The following is a 13,650-nucleotide window of genomic DNA, read 5'->3' as shown; positions in this document are numbered from 1 at the left end:
ACCTGTTTCACCAGAGACTCCTTCCGGGTCCAAGGTCGAAGTATCTCCCCACCTTTCTGATTCTTTTGACAAGGTCGGTCTCACATTTTTTTTCTTGCATTCAATAGCCAGAATTTGTCCACATTTTTTAGTTGCAATCTGAGTACTGCATCTATTAATGATGCGAACTGCAGCAGGGCCATTGTACGTTCTAGCTATGCAAGGAAAGTTTTGAGGTCTTTCCTTATTCTGTTTTGTGTATTGATGGGGAAAGACAACTGGTAGTGAAGAGTATCCCAACACAGTCCCAGCCACTGAAAACGTCTGCTGGGCATGAGGCTGAATTTTTCCAATTTTTTAGAAAACCTTTTGCTGGAGTCTGTTGACCACTGCTCCTAGATTTCTCAAACACACTTTTCTTGTGGGTCCCAAGATTAACCAATCATCTAGGTAAGCTACTATAGTTGTAATCCTTCTTGTCCGAGTTCTCGAACAACTACCATTGCTAATTTTGTAAAAATTCTTGGGGCAATGTTTAGCTCAAAGGGCATGACTTTGAACCTGTACATATCCTCCCCTATCCGGAACCCTAGGAAGGTGCGGAAGGAGACGGCAACAGGGACGTGACAGTATGCGTCTTTCATATCTATAGAAGCTGTCCAGGTCCCTTGTGGAATGACTGAATGTCCTTCAGCAATGGTAATCATCCAAAACTTTTGGCAAACAATGTGCTTGTTCAATGTTGATATGTTGGGGATCACCCTTTGTTCAGAGGAATACTTTTTGGGGACACTGACGAGACATGCTTGGCGGCAAATATACGCATGTTTCTCTATGGCTCCCTAAGGGCCTTCTGCACATAAGCTTCCAGAAAGGGATCTGGTTTTTGGAGAAATGCCTTTAAAATGGGTGGGGATGAGACCATTTCCACCCCAACCCATTGAAAATAGACCCCAAAGGGAAGACTTCCATTGCCTGTGGTTGGGATCCACCTCTTCCTCTTCCTTTGCCCTCAATAGGCATTCCAAGCATTGCTTTCCTTTTCCCCTGTAGGAGTGTTTTTGGACTCTGAAAAGGATGTCCCTGCCATTGTTGTTGTCCCTTTGTAGGGAGTTGTCCCATCTGACCACCTACCTGTTTTTCAGGAAAACTTTTGGGGGGTGACTGAAGGCTTATATTTTTGGTCATAGTGAGCGTTTTTTTAGGCTGGGTAAAGTAAAGTTTCAAGTTTTTTGTTTCCTGAATTCCCCTTTTCCATGGAAAGCATACACAGTACAATTCTGTTGGTGGGCTTGCTCATTAAGTTGAGCCACAACAGACTCCTCAAACAGGTCCTTACAGAAGAGGTTAAACTGTAATAATGAAGTCACATTGGAGAGTGACTTGTTGGAGCTCTCCAATGTTTCCATTTGCTGTAATATATTTTACTGTATTTACTAAATTGTTATATGTGTTGAATATCTATTAGCTTCTACAAACTAAGATTTATGTTAATTTTGACACCAATATTACTATACATTGTTAGTCCTTTTGCAAGGGCTATGCAAAATTTAATTTTAGAATGTCATGCCATTCAGATTAAACTGCTACACACTAATTTGTTTATTTAACCCAGGCTACTGTTTTGTATGGCTTAGGTTAATGCTTATAGCATAATTTACCTTTAGACTGAGAATAGAGGATTACTTAAAGGGTTCTCTTAACCTATTCTAGGCTTATTTAAATCATACTTGATGATATAAACTATACAGGAAAAAAACCCTCTTACAATCTAGTTTACTGTTTTATCTGTGTCCCCAAAAAGTATTCTTCTGAACAAAGAGTGATCCCCAACATATCAACATTGAACAAGCACATTGTTTGCCAAAAGTTTTGGATGATTTTTGGCCACTGCTTTATTTAATCTTTTATCTGATATTTGGCCAGTGCTTTATTTAATCTAAACTACTGTTTAGGAAAATAATATGATATTCCCTAAAGGGATTCCCATTTACTCTAGTCAGGCTATTGCCTAGTCTAGGTTTGTATCACCTTTAAGGATAGAGGCTACATAAGAACCGCACTAATATGTAGACTTACAAATAGGCTACCGAGCCGTAAAACTAGGTTACATTTAATCTAGCTAGGTTACAGTTTATACCTAATCCTAGGCTATTTGGTCTAAACTACCGTTTAGGCCAATAATAGGATACTTATTAAAATGTTCTCACTTAACATAGTATAGGGTATTGCCTAATCCAGATTATTTAGATCACCCTTAAATGTATAGGCTATATAAAACAGATACTCACTAATATGTAGCTTTATACAGTAGCTAGGATACTATTTTGTCTAACCCAGACTATTATTTTATCTAATCCCAGGCTACCTTGTCTAAGATACTACTTAGGTCAATAATAAGACATTTCTTAATATGTTCTCACTTAACCTAGTATATTGCCTATATAAAACAGAAATTTACTAGTATGTAACCTTATAGCTCGTCTACCATTTCGTGCAGCCCAGATTATTGTTTTTATCTAATCCCATGCTACCTGGTTCAAGTATTACTTAGGCCATGATAGGATATTTCTTATAGGGTTCTTACTTACTCTAATCTAGGCTACTAAATAATCCAGGTTATTTAATGCACAATTAAAGGTATGGGTTACATACAACAAATTTACCTTAATATGTAGCCTCAATGCTAAGCTACCATTTCATCTAGCCATGATTACTATTTCATCTAGTCCTAGGCTACCTGGTCTAAGCTAATGCTTAATCCAATAATGGGATGTTTCATAAAGGGTTATCACTTACCCTAAAAAGAGGTACTGCCTAATCCAGATTATTTAAATCATGCTTAAGTGTATAGGCTATATAAAAAAAGAAAAATTTTTACTAATATGTAGCCTTATAGCTAAGCTACCGTTTTATCTTGCTCAGATTACTGCTATTATCTGATCCTAGGGTCCCTGGTAATTTAGGTTAATACCTAATCCAGGTTATTTAGTTCACACTTAAGAATATGTAACCCTACGTTTACAAGCTACAGGCAACATCCACTATTTATCCAGTCTAAATTATTCTCAATCTGATCTAGGCTAATGCCCAGATTATTGTAGACATCATAGACTCTGAAAGGATTTTCTATATTAATGATAAATTGTGGAACATTTCTTTTGTCATTTCAAGACAAATTTTTTAAACAACTTGCACTTTTCACAATTAACAACTGGCAATTAAGACTTAATGCCAGCCATGTGTTAGCAAGAAAAACTGGATTTTCAGCTTTCACACAAATTAATTACCAATTACAAAGTTTAAAACTTTAACTGGGACTTAAAACTAAGCTTAACTTGCTACTTTTGGCTTTTCCCCTGTAGGTGTTTCCATAATTGTTGAATTTTGGAGACCTGACGATAACTAAATCTGTTCCAAATGGACCAACAAAAGGTAATGGCTTCCTTGGTCTCTTGCCAACCTGTTTGTCGACAATATGGCAAACTGTGCATCCGCTATAATCACTTCCTCTTCTAGCAGGTTTGATGAAGGAAATAACCTGGATACAGCTTCGCTGTAAGATAAGGGAAAGAGCCCGCTTATCTCTAAGTCCATTACATACTCCATCATGTGTTATAGTGTTTATCATTATGACACAATACCTGGCCAAGAGACTGACTAAAAGAGAATTCTTTGATACTAGTTTGGTCACCATGGAAGGTAACTCCTTGAGGACGAAACAAGTGACTACGCTATAAAAAATGTACATAAAAAATATAGTTAACATGTACTTGAACTGAAAATAAACAATAAAAACAATATAAAAAGAACTACGATGCATGTTTACTTAAGTCATGAACAAATAAACAATGAATTTTGCAAAGTGTAATAAAATATCAACAAACAGCTAACACGTACATATTTAAAAGAACAAATGCATGATAATGAACAGTAACGAATTAACTCAAGTTAAATGAATAATGAGCATATATTCATGTTAGAAGTAGTGTAGGAAAGTATACTGTATTACTGTAGCTACATTAATTGAGGCACCATGCAAAAGAGCCAGCCACAGTACAACTTCTGGCTTTCATTTTTGCATCAGGTAGATTAAAGCATAAACTTTCATTTTGTATGTCAAAGTTTATTTCAACAAAACAACTGTCATATGGCATGTCAGCAATGTGAGCAGGTTGCAAATACCATTGAAACCAATACCTAAAGCTCCCAAACTTCTTGCTTTAGCCAGAACCTGCATGAGGAACAAGCAATCTGAGAGGAACATGTCATAATGATGATAATGGTCAAACAAAGTTCTAGTAGCACAAGAGTCTGATGTAATGACATAAGTGGAATCACAGCAATACCGTAACAATGGTCAAACAAAGTTCTAGTAGCACAAGGGAGACTGACATGATGACATGAGTGGGATGACAGTAGTACCATACCACTGGCTATATATGAGTGGTTTATAAATACAGTACTGCATTATTAATATTACTACTGTATACCATAGTTATCTTTCTGGTATCATAGAGCATTTTCACTTTCTTTTCTAATTAAAAATACTAAATTTTTAGACAGGAAAGTTTAGTTATAATCAAGATAAATAGTTCTGTTACTGTTTAAAACTGAGAATAAAAAAAAACAAAATATGTTAAGAGCAATAATCCCACAATCAATACCAGAACACCCAAAGGAAAAAGACTAAAATTTAGTGGGAAGAGTTGGGATGATTTTTTATTTTATTTTATTATATGGTTAAAAAATTTGTTTAATATACTACTAATAACTCATAAAAAAGTTAGAAAATTTATCCCATAAAATTGCCACTTTTTAGTTGATGACCAAGATAAGTTTAAAATTTTTATATTTACTATAAAATAAATACTTGAAGGTATTTGCCTGACTCTTCCCACCAAATTCTTCACTCTTATTGCTTCTTTACAACTCTTAAACATCCAATCTTCTTCCTATATGTCTGACTCTTTCCACGAACGGGTAGATAGGCCCAAGACCCTTTGGCTCAGTCATCAAAATCCTGCTGTTGATTCAGTTATGAAACACTGACACACCATTTTTGAAGACTTTCAAATTGAGATTTTGAATCTGTATCATTGTTTTACCATTGATGATTATACCACAATAAAGTAAAGTATACTCTTTACAATAACCACAGAATAAGTATCATACAAACAGTGTACAAAGTAAAATATTTCTTATCAAAGAAAGGCCTATTGGCTAAGGATGTTAAAAGATGTTTGGAAGGGGTCGAGAGGATGGTGGTTCAGTGAAAGGGATAAGGAGCCCCTTCCTCTGTCTTGAGGGAGAGCATATAAATGGTTTTAAACTCTATTTGTAACCATGTGGATGGATGGGGTGTTGATAAATCAGACATCTTCATAAAAATTTTGTGTGTATTATTTCATTGCCAATGTTATATATCAATCAATTTCAATCTCGGTCTTGCTTTCTCGTCTCTCATTTGCCACTTTTTTATTTCCTTAAATAAAGTGGAAATATGTACAATATATCACAAGTAAATAGGCTGAAAAAGTTTAAGACTGCTTATTCCCCCTCCTCTCTCTCTCTCTCTCTCTCTCTCTCTCTCTCTCTCTCTCTGTGTGTGTGTGTGTGTGTGTGTTCCTTTGAACTTTTCATTTTTCTTAGCAGAATAACTTTTTCACTACCTTAATTCCTTAATGAATAATTACATGCAAAATAATTAAGTACTTTTCAGAATATTCTTTTTCCATTATCTTAATTAACAATAACAGATAAAATAATACGAAAGACACTATGTTGTAGTGGACAGGAGAAGATACGAGTCCTTCGGTTTAAAATAATATTTTTGCTCTATAGAAACAACAAAGCTACAGCATTTTAAAGTTTCAAAACCTTCATGCAACTATCACATTCTTAAAACCAACATCTATTTCTGGTTCTTCTGTGATGAGCTTCAATTACGTGTACAATATATGTCAAGTAAATATTTTCCTGACAGTCAAAGACTGTACAGAACAACTTGATATCTGGGTAAATAATAGTTAAAGATTTGAACAAAACATTTCAAAGGATATATTTCTAAGATTTGTTATCAGCTGTTGGTCGAAATTATGGGCCACATAAATGTGTTTTACATTCATAACTATCACATTCTACACATCCAGTGACTGGGTTGTGTGAGGCTTTCATCAAATAACATGTGTAACAAAGCGTACAGCCAACTGGAAGAGAGGCAAGGACTACTTCAATATAACTTTGTTTCATGAAAATTTTTACACCACAATTGTATCGGTTCAATTTGTTTTAACCTGTTATCAGGTTTGAACTTTCAATACAGCTTGCCTACAGGATATGGTATCAGTTCACTCAACATTACCTGCTCCATCAGCACCATTTCTTCAAGTTAACTACCTACTCAATCCGTGGTCCAACATACTGTATTTCTACATTCACACTTTCTTCATTAACAGTGTTAAGTAGTTTAACCAGACCACTGAGCCAAAACTCTACTTCTAAAGGGCTGGCCTATACCTGTCATACATACATACATAGAATTTTTTTTATCTGATTTGTCTCATTTTAACTACCATATATGCCAGCATATAAGGCAACCTTTTAAGCTTAAAAAAACTCCCCCAAAATGGGGGTTGTCTTATACGCTGAGTATAAAAAGCAAACCTTAAATCCTGCCGAGATTTTTGATGATAGGCTAACCCCTAGGCTAACCCCTGAAGTGTCGATAGTTGTGTCAATACTTAACTACCATCACAACTACTGACACTGTACACAAAACAACTGTAATAAGGGTAAAAGCCGTAGGCAATTCAAGTAAATCACTAGCGACTCAACTATCAATACTGTAAACAAAAACAACTGTAATTACAGGAATTACTGTAGGTAATTACCATAATTAGACGTTAGGATGAGCAAGCTCTCACTTTGTTGCTAGCTTTACCTGGAGTACCATTATTCAAATACAGTTATCGCAAGACCCCACCATAGTCACACCAACTATCGGTAAAAATAAAGGATGAAGTATGAAGCTTCGTTCAAGTTAAAAGCAGTAAACTTTGCAAAGGAAGAAGCAGCAGCAGAAACTGACACGCCATCAGATTCGGAATTTAATCTGTATGATGATTTCCTTACAAATACAGTGGGTCCTGGTAATCGCGGGGGTTAAGGACCACAACCACCAGCATTAAGCAAAAACTCTGCGATAAGTTGGAACATCCCTCTAAAAATGCTTATAACTGCCTATTTCAATAGTTCAATCATCAAATATACCTTAAACTATCATCCTAAAACCCTTTAATATAATTTCAGTCATCTTACAACATTACCCTTAAAAATATATGTGAAAACTAAACTTAAGTCCCCCCTACATTCAAACACAGCCATTTTCTTTCATAAAGTATTGAAGCTGTCCCGTTTTCTTTTTTCAAACAGGGGAAACAATGGGAATAAACAAGTAGAGTTAAAAACTTTACAGTACTTAAATATGCATTGAAAAAAAAATACCAAATTATAAATGCAATCAACAGCGATAAAATATTCTCGTGTATGTACATGTTACAATGATTTACTAATTTTCAAATATTAATATTAATGTAAACACAGCAAAATATCGATAAAATGTTATTTCACAGAATCCATTTATACTGTACCGTATTATACTGATCTGATATCACCGTAATATGTATATTAAAAATTGATCGTCCCAACACTTGTAATGTTTACGTTCACAGAATCAGCTGATTGAGCCTGCTACCAAAAGAATTAGGAAATAATTTTTTAGTTGCTAAAAGAAATGAAAGTATTAATGGAATTATTTCTAATTTTGCACATAAAAGTTTGTGATACAGTAATTTATATCGCACTGAGAGTGAGAGAGAGAAAGAGAGAGAGAAACTGGTGTTTACAAATGAAGTCTCAGCACAGCAGCTGGGGATGAGACATGACTCGACAGGCTGGGGAGGTGAGTGCAGTATAACCTTGAATTGTTTACGTGAGAAATTCGGATTTTAAATATTTTTAAGGTGATTAGAGATGAACCATCATTAGTGATAAAATATTCTCTTGTGTACTGTTATAATATGTGTGATAATTATAGTCAACTAAACTGGTAAAGGAGTATGGTTCAGTAAATCACAGAAATAAATATGGCAACATGTACCTACAGTAAAAACAATTACAAATGCCAGGATTTTTTTTATACATATAATGATGATAATACATCAATATAATAAAGTATAAATGGATTCTGTAAGTAAAATAATATTTTATTGATATTTTGCTGTTTTTTCCATTTAAGGATATGTATACAGAGAGAGAGAGAGAGAGAGAGAGAGAGAGAGAGAGAGAGAGAGAGAGAGAGAGAGAGAGAGAGAGAGAGAGAGAGAGAGAGAGAGAGAGAACGAACTAAGGTGTTTATGTACTTGCATTTTATTGATATTTTGCTGTTTACATTAATGGTAATATTTGCAAATTAGTAAATCATTTTTTTATAAAAAAAATATACAGGCAGTCCCAGGTTATCAGCTGGGGTGCCAGTCCCGACGGCGTGACAATATCCGAAAACCACTGATAACCAGAAATCGATGAATATCGGCGCCAATGGCTTGACATGTTTAGTGATGAAACTGGGAAACTACTATTCTTTGGGTAAAACTGAGGTTTGATGAAAGTTATAACTTTTGAAAGACATGTTCCTCAGGTCTCGAAGCGATGTTCACTCTCCTGAGCTTTGAGAGAGACTGCAATGCGCTGGCCATTTTTCATAAATTTGATGACCTTACTAGGGGCTTATTAAAATAGCCATCAGCATTGCATTTAACTTCATCTTGGGATCAGGATCTAATATAGCATCTGAAATATTAAGTGCCTGACAAGCTTCAATAATGCGATCCCAATTAGCTCTAGATTTCAGCCAAGTGGGGATCAGTGCCCTTGTTAGGTGGATAGCAGCGCCGATAAGCAGATATCGGTGCATGTCGACATCGAAAATCCAGTTATCGTCACCAAAAATCCAGTTATTGTCGTTGCTAGACAAGTGCTGTAAAACCAGATTACCGATAACCGGGAACTGCCTGTATTTAGTCATGAAAATAAATTTAAAACAATAATTAGCGAATATTGCTATGCAAAAAATTATTGAATTTTCCGTGATATATTTGGAGATAAGTTCCACAGAAAAACCCGCAATTAACTGAAGCCTCGATTACTGATCCGCGATCTAGAGGGGATCCACTGTACTGTATATCACAAGACGTCATCAACAAACTTATGATATCAGATGATGAACATGATAATGAATTTGTAGGATTTTTATTGTTTAAAAATGTTTTTTAAAATATTTTAATCAATGCACATAATATATTATCCTTTATACACTGTACCCGTATTTATTTTAAATGACCTCATCATAGCTTATGCTTACGTCAGTTGATAGTGTTACTTAATTTAATAAATTGCGTGTCGTCTCATACAGTGAACATACCTCTAAACCTACATTTTTACATGAAAAGTGGGGGGGGGTCGTCTTATACGCTGGCATATACGGTATATATAAATATGAAAACTATTTTTTGTTATAAAGAATCTTAGGACTATAACCCTGAAAGATACAAGAGCACTACTAAGGTCATCATCACTCGCGGTTTTCTCATACACTTCTCAGAAAAACAAATGCTAATAAAAATGGAAAAATTTAACTTGAAGAAAATTGAAAAAAAAACAACAGGGAGAAAGAGACTAGATATTACCTATAGCAAAAGTTAAATACCGTAACACTTTAATTTCACAAACAGTTCTGCGGTCTGGCCCCAAATATAGAAATGAAATCCAATTAATAACAATGACCTGATAGAACAGCGTGCATGATATCATAGGCCACTGAAGCATTATACGAAAATTGGTCTCACTCTTTCTTCTCCCTTTTGTTATGTGTTTGTATCTCATTATAAGTTTTGAGGAGGGTCTTGTAAGCTGCTAAATACAGTAATGAATGCAACACTATAAAAAAAGGCCATTGGACTTCTCTAGGAGCACCTCTTTCTTCAACCCATTATTGCTCCAATGAAAAGAAGTTCACCCCAAGCTGTGCATGTGTGTTACCATATGTAATGCATGTGAGTGTGTTACATTCACTACTGTATTCAACAGCTTGCAAGACCCTCCTCAAAAATTGTCATAATTGGTGCCTGAATAAAAAACAAATTACCATAAGATATTGTTATTTTTGGCTTACCCCCTTCTTCCAACAATTGTAGCATACCACATTTAATATGAGACAGCATTTTGATATAGGTACAGGCTCTTTGTCGAACAGAAAAAACCAAACTAAATGATTCAGTGGGCAAAAGGTACAGAACAGGGAATGATGGGTCAATTACCATAGGAACGAATAATCCTAGCTTACAGGTTTAGTAAAACAAGTGTCAGTCGCACTTGTTTCAGCACCTACTATGTCTAGCGTGCTAACCGGATTATTTGGGCTAAACACAAAATATGATTTCTAATTTTCCAGACACAAATGCATCCAGTAAGTTGAAGTACTTATGTACCTATCTGTAAATAAGAAATGGAGATTTCTAAAACCTAAATGCACAGAATAATACAGAGTCCCTTACTAAACCTACACAAGAACTGAGGCACTTAACTGTAGCATATTGCCACTCAAGACATGAAATGCAGCTGTTTATAAGTAACCACATAAAACAGAAAACAAACAAGTGCAGACATCTACAGTGCTGATATGCATAAACTTCAAAAAATCAAGTTTACTGTAATCAAATACTTTTCTGTCCTAATAATGCAATGAACTCCCCTAATGAGTTTTTCAATTTGTTTTCCACTGCAACTGTTTTAGTTTATTGCTGATGATGCAAACCATTATGCAATGGGAAAAATCAACATGTGTTACACTCCAGCAATAATTTACTTGGCATGGATGGAAAGATATAACTGTCAATGAACTGATGGCATTTCAAAGCATCATTCTCTGTGTCGCCATGCTTCACAGTATCACAATCAATGATGTGTTCAGTGAACAGTTGGTCAGACTCTACACAATTTTTAAAATATGTCTTACCCAAGAAACATTTACTACAAAGTTTTTGACCCCTCATGGCTTCCCTCCCACAGAACAAACAAGCGTAATGACAACAATGCTTAAAGGTCAAGCAAGTTATCAAGTGTTTCAATGTTATTTGAAGTTTTATCACCTTAGGATAAACCCCATCACTGACGAATCAACTGTTGCAACCAGTAGGTGCTTAGGCTTCAAAATATATACCCCTCTGAAGGTTAAAAAATGGGGAATGTGTATTTATGACACTGCATATAAAACACCTAGCTGGCTACAACTTGGCAAATGCTTACCCTGCGTTCACAGGGAGACTTTGCACCAATTTTGAGCTTGCAAAGGAATAATATAATCACTAGACCTATCTGACTGGCACTTCAACGGAGGTTACTTAAAGCTTCGTCCAAAAGAACACATCTCAATTGTGAGGGCAAATGTTGCAATGTTCTTTGCTGATGTGATAGGTGCTGCATGACAATGCTTTCCACATTTCATTCTTCCAAAACCAAATTTGTCAAATTGTCATAAAAACCTAAGTAGACAAAATCAGGAAGCCAGTAATGATAAGAGAATACACTGATAACTTTCGTGGCACTGATCATGATAACCAATACTACTCTTCTCATGGATCTGTGCAAAAGATTTTGAAATGGGAAGGCAACTATACTTTTTTATAGAGAAAATACCTGCAGTTAACAGCTTCATTTTATACATTATATTCATGAAAGCTAACCATAAGAAGGGGATGAGTCATACTGCTTACAGAAAAAACTGAGAGAGCAGTGGGTAATGTTTGGAACATGTGATATAAGAAGACATCTGATCATATCATGAACGTTAATGATGTGCAAGTTAAGCTGAATGGTAAAACACATCTGATTAACATCATTCCATGTAGTCATGCTCATGACTGTGCAGTCTACAGTATTCATAATAGGCCCGGTGATTGTATAACAATTATATTTTACTGAAAAACTTGCCTTGTTAATCCAGAACTGTATCTAACAAATGCTTTTTCTTCCAATAGTTTTATATAAATATATCCTTAAGCTTTCATTAAAGAAAGACTTGTCTGATCATATCAGTATATACATATATATATATATATATATATATATATATATATATATATATATATATATATATATATATATATATATATATATATATATATATATATATATATATATATATATATAAAAAATGAAATTTATAGCATTTCAACTCTATAAGATTCATATGTAAAAGATGACATCAAGAGAAAACATTCGTTTTGGGCACCTTTAAAAGTCTTAACATGCTCCTGTCATTAACTGACCTGGACCTGCGAAGCTACCTGGCTGAGCTCAGAGAAGGAGGGGAAAGGATTAATGCATTCTGCACAGTCTTAAAATATGCTAGAATAATTTAACATTTGGCTTAAAATCGTTAAATGAAATTTGGAGGCAAAGATACCCAAAGAAATACTAATAAAAAACAGGACAATTAATGGTTTACTATACCTGTTTAAACTTTTGAATTAAATTTGAAATATAAAGACATCACAAATCAACAAGAACATTTCTCAAAGATGGGCACTGGTCACTCGGAATACAACCAATACTGTAATGGGTACTGCATACAGTGTAACAGTATGTGCCAAACAGTAAGCAGTACTTAGTGTTCAGTGTAATGTCCCTTCAGCACTACACTAAGTATTTTCATGTCTTCTTTTTTTTTATCTATTTTTTGCCACATTCCAATTACTTAACTATCTCTGCACCCAATTCAGCCCCTCACATAAGAGTGAGTCCTTTAGTCTACCCTTCACACAAGAATTACTCCTTCAGTTTCTGCCCTTCACTAAATGAATCCTTCAAGCTGGCCCTTTGTGACAAGAAAATAGACTCTATGGTCTGGTTTCACTTTAAGTAATGAGACAAAAGTAAAAAAAATTTATGAAAATAAGCCAATTATGCAAAAAAATAAAAATAAAAACAAGCTGTAATTAAAATTAAAAGAAAATTAATTTATTTGCATTTCAATCCATATCCAATTGACATCAATTTCCTGTAACTTTCTTTTTTCAAACTTTTAATTTTATTCTTGACCCAACCTAATCTGAATAAATCACGTGCACATAAAAAAGATTAGACACATTTCCAAAAATAGCAATTCCTAAATTAAACCCTGTAAACATATAGATTAAATGGCTTTCTGAAAAATGCTTTGAAGATTTTACATCTACCATTTCACAGTTTCAACTGTATATGGTGTTCAAGTACCAAAAAATATATGTGCAATTTTCATGTTTAAAAACTTTTTTGAATAAAATACAATATAAATAACTTTACATAACACAATTACCTCATACTTAAACATTTGCTACCCTCTCCCTGTAATGCAGGCTTTGACCTACAAGCCTATAACTGATAATTTTAGCACATTTAATATCTAATCTGTAAGCCCAGGAATAGAATCAATGTAAAATAAACGTCTAAATGTTAGGAAACATTGAAACTTTATTTGTTCTTACACCAATACAAACCCTTCTTTAGCTTTGTACATTAGCAAATTAAGAAAAAATGGAATGTCTATCCTCAGTCCATAACAAAAGATGG

General features: G+C 34.5%; 1 protein-coding gene across 1 annotated transcript in view; it reads right to left on the bottom strand.

The window, feature by feature from the left end:
* Positions 1–13,650, bottom strand: part of LOC136833164 (transcriptional repressor protein YY1-like) — a 44,213-nt gene that overhangs the window by 12,371 nt on the left and 18,192 nt on the right. The window lies entirely within an intron of this gene.

The sequence above is a fragment of the Macrobrachium rosenbergii genome, chromosome 51 (assembly GCF_040412425.1).
Source record: "Macrobrachium rosenbergii isolate ZJJX-2024 chromosome 51, ASM4041242v1, whole genome shotgun sequence".
In the NCBI taxonomy this organism is placed as follows: Eukaryota; Metazoa; Arthropoda; class Malacostraca; order Decapoda; family Palaemonidae; genus Macrobrachium; species Macrobrachium rosenbergii.
This window is presented reverse-complemented; position numbering and strand designations above follow the sequence as displayed.